The sequence below is a fragment of the Crocodylus porosus genome, unplaced genomic scaffold (genome assembly GCF_001723895.1).
Source record: "Crocodylus porosus isolate Cpor-Errol unplaced genomic scaffold, CroPor_comp1, whole genome shotgun sequence".
Lineage (NCBI taxonomy): Eukaryota > Metazoa > Chordata > Crocodylia > Crocodylidae > Crocodylus > Crocodylus porosus.
Genome location: NW_017728925.1, coordinates 3,621,055 through 3,628,346, shown reverse-complemented (window position 1 = coordinate 3,628,346; position 7,292 = coordinate 3,621,055).

Genomic DNA, 7,292 nt, shown 5'->3' with positions numbered 1-7,292 from the left:
GGTTAGATGAACATCTTGCTGGGGTCGTTTGACCCCAGTACTCTTTCCTGCCATGGCAGGGGGTCAGACTAGATGATCTACTCAGGTCCCTTCCAGCCCTAGAAACTATGAAACAAAATGGCTGCTTTTACTGCAGAGTGTTGTGCTCTTTGAGTATACCCAGACTAAAGGTTTTGCACATGTATTATCTGGAGCTAAGTGATTTTCAGTTCATTTGCATTAGCTAACACTCCTGTATAAGTGAATCTCAACACTCGCAAACCACCTGTACATGGAATATAAATATTTGTGATTATGTGTTCACACTTCCACATCAATTGTCAATAGAACTGATCACTGCTGTTTCCCCTGGCAGAGGATCCTGATGGAGGTCAGGTGTGGACTAAGTGCCAAACTGCTTGGAGTTAGAATGGTTCTGGGTACGTGCAGCAGCAAGCACTTGGGTACCTAGCGAACTTTGCTGGGCAGCAGCAGAATGTGGATTTTGAGATTCTACATTTGGGACTTTAGTAGAGTAGAAGGTAGGTGTCCAAGAGTTTTTGTGGCTCAAGCCCTCATGTGCTGTCCACTTGCTGCAGGGAACACCTGGTGAGGGTCAGCAGCTCTCAGACCACTCTCAGGGCATCTCTACAGTGTGGCAGCCACGACTGCTCAGAGCATGCCTCCACCCCTGATCCTGGTGACATGATCCAAATGACACATTCATACTCCTGTGGCTATTCTCAAGACCTTGATTTTGAGAGCAGCCACAGGGGATAACCCTAAAATAGCTTCACTAGCTATGCTACCTGGTTTGGGCTGTGCCAGCAGGAATAGGCTAGGAGGGTGTGCTTGGGGCTGGGCCAGCAGCAGCCTGCTGCCAGCACAGCACATATGTGTCCACAGAGTCCCTCCTCATCCTCCCACTCTCTAGAGCAAAGACCTCACTTCATGTCCTGCATTCAGGTACTGGTAATTTGTATGAATGTCAGGTGAGAAATTAACCTGAAATCTGTCCTAGCCTATAATACAGTAACTGGATGCTGAAAGCAGGGATGTGCCAGATGAGAAGAAGGAAAGGTTTGATTCTCTTGTCTTTCCAAATGAGCTGCTCCTAAGGCTGCCTGCTATTTCTATCTACTTCCTGAGGGAATGAAAAGCTCAGGAAGTTGACTGTGCCCTCGCACTCTTCACGGCTATCACACTCATCCATCCCATCAAGAAATGGAAACAAGATGTGGAAACAATACCCAGTCCTAAGAGTGACCAGCTCCCCTGAGGCAAGAGCAAATAGAGGACAGGCTTGGTGAACAAGGTCTCAAAGAATCTGGCATCTGAAGCGAGTTTGGATAAACATATGCCCAGAGATTCTGAATGACAAGCACAGTCATAAAGCGCAAAATCTGTTCAGGAAAAGTTGCCCAAGAGAAAAATGGCCAGTGTTCACTGGGGCTTTAGCCTGACTGCTCAACCAGTATGCAGGGCCAGGGCCTTGTACATTAGTGGTGGTGTCAAGTACTTTTTAAGCTATCCAGCTTATCAAATGAGTTAAAAATCCTACTTCCCTGAATGCCACAAGAATTGAAGATTAGGAAGCACTATCCTCTCCCGTAGTACCCAGATACTCTGCAGCCAGGACTCACCGCAAGACTCTTACCCCTCCGCTCCTCTCAGGGCTACATGTTTCTCTCACTTTCTCTCACCTTCTGTCTGCTTTTGCTTACAGACACAGACATCACCATCGAAACAATACCTAGCCCATGGCATTTGCATTCGACCCCCAGCAAAATCCCAGTGCCACACAACCCAGCTTCTAATAAGTCTAGCAAGCTGCCTGTGCTTTGGATGGTTCCCTCTACCGAAACAGGAGCCTAGCTGCTTCTTACATCTATCCTGAAAGAAGAGTAGCTGTCACACCTACTAGTTTCCCCAAGGTTTCATGCAACTGCTATCAAAATAATGGAATAAATTGTCTGCAGCTCAAAATACATCCAGTGCTCACAATGGGAGTAAAAACAATATTTCAAGGCTAGAAGCTATTAAAAAAATCTGCCAAGAAGCCCATGGCATTTATTGTTGCAAGCCAGCTATTTGTGTTCCAGCAGCTCTGTAAAACAGCAAAGAGGCCCACGGGTTTGTAATGGTCAGGAACTCACCATTTATGTGCTCCCAGCTCAAGCTCAAGGAGTTCCCTAATGGTTCTAAACTGGGTATTTCTAGGTTTGCAACTGTTTTCAGGCTCTACAGAGAGATAATGCTGCTTGGGATGATGATGAAGTGATTTTTTCCAGGCTCGTGGCTATTACGCCATCTGCAAAGAGGCTGCCAGATATAAAAGGGTTGGAAACCTGCTATTTCTGGAATTATGACAATTATAATCCCCCTCACCCTCCAGTTAGGTGACAGACAGTATAATAATTACAAAGGAATCATAGATGTATAGATACTATAAAGGCCACTGAGAGGCCAAAGAGTTGATAAATTATTATTAACTATTTTCATTATTTACTACTATGGTAGCATCTGGGTATCCCAGTAATGGATCAGACCTTACCTCCTCACCTACCCCCTCACCTCCTCAGGCTGGGTGCTGCTCAAACAAAGACCAGGGATGAACCCTCATGAAAAGCTCATAGCCAAAGTATAAGCTGAGCTAAGAGGTGGGTTAAGGCAGAGGGTCAGAACACAAGAAAACAATGCAATAATACTGATCAGTGTGCAAATCAGTGGTTGATATTTGCTTGTCACATATGGAGACTCTTGATTCTGCAGATGACCTGTATGGCTTCAGTGGGTTTTCTCAAAGGAGGAAATTAAGGGTAGGATTTGGCCCTGTACCAATCAGGGATACATACATAAAGCCTACTCTACATACAGAAGCTGCAATAGTTTAATGATCATTGTAATATAACATTAATTTAGTTAAACTGACATATCTCTGTTTGAAGGAGCTCTTCCATGCATTTACATTTGGCTTATATCATCTTAGCATATGCCTGTAAATTTGGCAGGTGGCACGAGGAAGTGTGGCCATGACTTTCACATGCCCTAGTTATTCTTGTGTGTCATGCCAGTGGCAATTAATGGAGTATTTCCCTGTCACTGCAGAGGCAGGGCACTGGCAGTGCCCTTGTCTCCCCTGCTTTATCTAGGGCATATTCTAGAGTGTTCCAGCTGTGGACTGGAGATGATGGTCTGGGAGGCCCTTCCAGTCCCATATTCCTGTGTAAGCCCATAGACCTACTGCAGGTAGGGACACAGATGAGGGCAGCTCTAAACAGGCCCACAGATGCAAACAGTGAGGACTACACCTCTGTTTATTCCTGGGTCCAGCTCAGCTCAAAGATGAACTAGCCTTGCAGTGCCTAATGATAATGGACACTGGTATTCCTGGCTTGGAAGAAAGCACACCTTGTAGAAGTCAGTCAGTCATGAGTGTGATCTTGTGAGACCTGTATCTCAATTTTTTTCCAGTGGAGTTTTCTATAGCTGTACAGGTAAAAAAAAGATAATAGCTAAGAGGCATATTGGAGGTAGAAAATGATATTCCCCACTTTATAATCTGTATTGCAGTTCTGTAGATTAATGAAACCTTTCTAGAGCACTGCAGCTGGCTTCCTCTAGGGACTCCATACCCAGATATCCTAACGTGATCTCAGAAGTAAAACAGTTTTTACCTTTAACTCTTCCTTGTGGTTGAGCAAAGGCACTGAGTCATGTAAAGATTGACTGTATGCACCTTTCCCCTCCCTGCTGTGCTGCAGTTCTGTGGGGATATCTCTGAAACATGGAGCTTCTTCAGGGACTCAGCCACAGACTTGGAAGCAATTGCAAGGCTGGAAGAGAACAGCCCGGTCAGAGGGCACCTGGAATTCTGCAGTGGGCATGGTCTGCTTCTGAAGGTCTCAGCACTTCCTTGGCACCAGACAAAGAAGGGGAAGTTGCACCCAAATACTAACAGTTTAGACAAATACTTTCTGCCTAGAGAAAAATAGAAGACATGAAAGATCAACATGAAACGAAACTTAGAAGTCATTATGCAACCAGGCTGCCCCCCACCCCGTTAGCTGCCTCACTAAAACCTGGCTTCCTTGCCGAAGAAGTTATTAGAGAGTGGAGAGTTTTAGGTCCCACAGGTAATAAGGTCGAGCATATAGGTTGCAGCAATCAGAGACAGAATTTGGAAGTCCCCTCCGAGGTGAAACTTCAGAATCTTAAAATACACAATATGGTAGTGGAGCTGGGAGTTTGAAAGGGTGTCATGTGGATGACAGTCTGAACAGGGGAGAGAGGGCTGTTAAAAAACAGGCCCACTCTGCACATCTCTGAGATAGTCTCATTAACCCTTCACACCAGTGCAGAGATCCTGCTAGGATTCACAAAGGCAAAAGTGCTTTCTGCTAGATGTCAAAGATGGTTTCTGGCAGGTAAGGCTGATGAAAGAGCAGCTCTGGGTTACCTTGTGGACCTGTTTTCGCAGATGCAAATGGCTGCAAATGCCATTTACTGTTTCTATAGAACCAAAAAGTTCCAGAGGTATAAGTTCAGCATACAAAAGGGACCGAGGGGGGCACAACATATTTGTATTTTGGCTGTGGTGACTCTCTCAAATAGATTAATGCTCTTCATGACTGTAACTTCACAGCACTGTTCAGTAGGACATATCCAGTGAGTCTCAGACTGGGTAAGAGTATAAGACTGTGCCCATCAACAGTGCCATACACAGAGCATTTTCTAACAGCAGAGGGATTTAACCCGGGTTTTGAGAAGGCTCAAGTAATGTTGAGCCTGCTCTGTCCATACAATCCACAAGACCTACCAGTACACACAGTATTTTGGGAGGATTTAATTGTCTGTTCAAGTTCCTGTTCATTTCTCCCTGATCAGCGAACCCCAAAGGAGACTGATTGTAAAAATACTGGATGGGGTAGATGCTGCACAGCTCTTTAACTGGAACTGTTAGCAAACAAACCTCAGAGCAGGGATTTGTTTTTATACTATCCCAGATACTCACACAGCTTCTGCTCTTAAGGCCTGTTCTGAAAGCTCTACCCAGAAAACTGCAACGAAGCCAGCTGATCCATCTTGCAGCAAGCAGGATAGAGCTGCACCTTACAGACTAACTGAAGTAGATATATATATCTACTTATATATCTATATATATAGCACAAGCTTTCATGAGCTGAAGCTCACTTCATTAGATGAAGAACAGTACCTGAGCCAGCTCTGACTTCATCTACAATTAGAGCTGTCCAATAATTCATCCTGAATCCTTTCTCCAGCCCATGCGGCCTTTTCTGTGCTTGTGGACTGTCTCAGCAGGGAACTTGGTGTCTGAAGCAAGGAGTTTGGAGGAACAATTTTCAGTGTTTGCAGACTGTTCATTTTGACTAATGGCTATGAGTGGTTTGCCTTTGATCAGTATAGTCAGCTGGTATTGTATGCGCTCCTGGATTCGAAGGCTGAAACTTCTAAATAAGGCAGTAATAAGTGAATAGGAAACAGTGACTAATACCTTTATTGAGGCTATAAAGGTAGGTAGGTACTGAACGCCACAGTTCCACCAGAGCTTAGTGCATTGGAAATACTAGTATGAGAGATGAGCACTGGAGTGCAGGAGGAGAAGGAGGGTAAAGCTACAAAATGCTCTGGTTTGGCTCAGGACAGTTGCATTTTGAATAATGCTGGCCTGGCATCCCAAAATACTTAAAAATTCCAGATTTTTGCCCCAGAGTAACACATCCTGTTACATCCTGTTTCATGCTAGTGCCAGGCAGCACTACAGCGAGATGGACACTGCCTGCTCCAGGTGCATTAGCTGAAATCATGTAGCCCGCCAGGGTAGCTTTGCTGCTCCCAGCTCAGAGAGGGCAGGGGCTCTGGAACCAGAAGTAGCATGACTGCCTTAGTACAATGCTGTGCCTGGGCAGTACTGGACTGGTACTGGGGCAGTCTGAGCTCACATAATGCTAATAGCTTTAGAGGAGTGTCTGTTGTGCTCATATGACCAAGTCTATGCCAGAAAGATGCCCTAGATTAACTACAGATGTGATTTTACAACATATCAGTGTTGTAAACCATTGACAAACCCTGCGGGTGATTTTATCTTGAATCATAGTAAGTGTCCACACAGGCATCTACCCATTTTACAGTAGCCATTGCCATGTGTTACAGATGCCCCTGGAGCTCCTTTTCTCTGTGGACTCCTCTTGCAACTCCCAGTTGGGTTTGCTACTGCATACCCTTCTCTTGCCCACTATGCAGCCGCCCACCTGTACATACTAAGTTGTTCTTTTGTGGTTGGTTTCCTGTGAGGTAACTAGGGGGACAGTGCGTGGGAAAGGTTTGCATGTGCATATCGCCTAGCTCTTTGCTGCCTGTGGTGCAAGTGAGCAATCTGCTTTGGTGTGGCTTGATCACTACAAGCTCACATCTATGCACATGATGGAAGAGCTAGGTTTGCTCAGTGGGGTTGAATGAGGAAAGAGTGGTGACCTGCCAAACTGGAAAAAGAGGTTGTTCCATTGAGTGGCAAAGGGAGCATGAACAATACCCAGAGATGCAGGAGAGGAAGTGAAGGGGCTCATGAATCAGTGGAACCAGCTAATTGCTCACAATTAAGTATTTTGGAAGCTATTTGCAGTGCATAATGACAACAGCTTTGTTGGCCCTGCAGACTTGTGACCAATATTCGATTCTTCCACGTGCCAGTAGATCATGCTTTTTATATTAACTGTCTACATGCCCTCAGGCATATGCAGCCAGGTGACATTCATACAGCACTCCCATGACAGTGCTTCAGGGTGATGGGGAGGGATGTGCTGAGGGGTCTGTGCATAGAGCATTCTGGCTCAGGGCTTAGTTGGGAGAGGCAAGACACGACCCATTGGCCTTGCTTGTCCAGAAGACTTGTCATTCTTGGCTTGTGTTCCTGTCAGGACCTGCTTTCTCTTGTGCAAGTTGCCAGCATATTCTTAGGCCAAGGATGGAAGAAAGTGATATCTGGGTAGGGAAGAACTGGCCTGACGGCCAGAGGAACTTTGGGACTGTGAGGTCAAGGGACTTGCCTGAGAACACCGGTCATTGCGTGCCTGGTACAGGGCAGGCTGCAGTGATGATCATTCTGGAGAGCTAGAGGGGAAGAGTAGAAGTGTCAGGAGCCCGGGCAGCAGGCACCCCAGCTGGACCTCATGGTGTTTAACACCGATAAATGCAAGGTGCTCCACCTTGGGAGGAAAAACCTGCAGCACCCTTATAGGCTCGGCAGTGCTACGTTGGTTAGCACTACAGAAGAAAGAGACTTGGGGGTCATC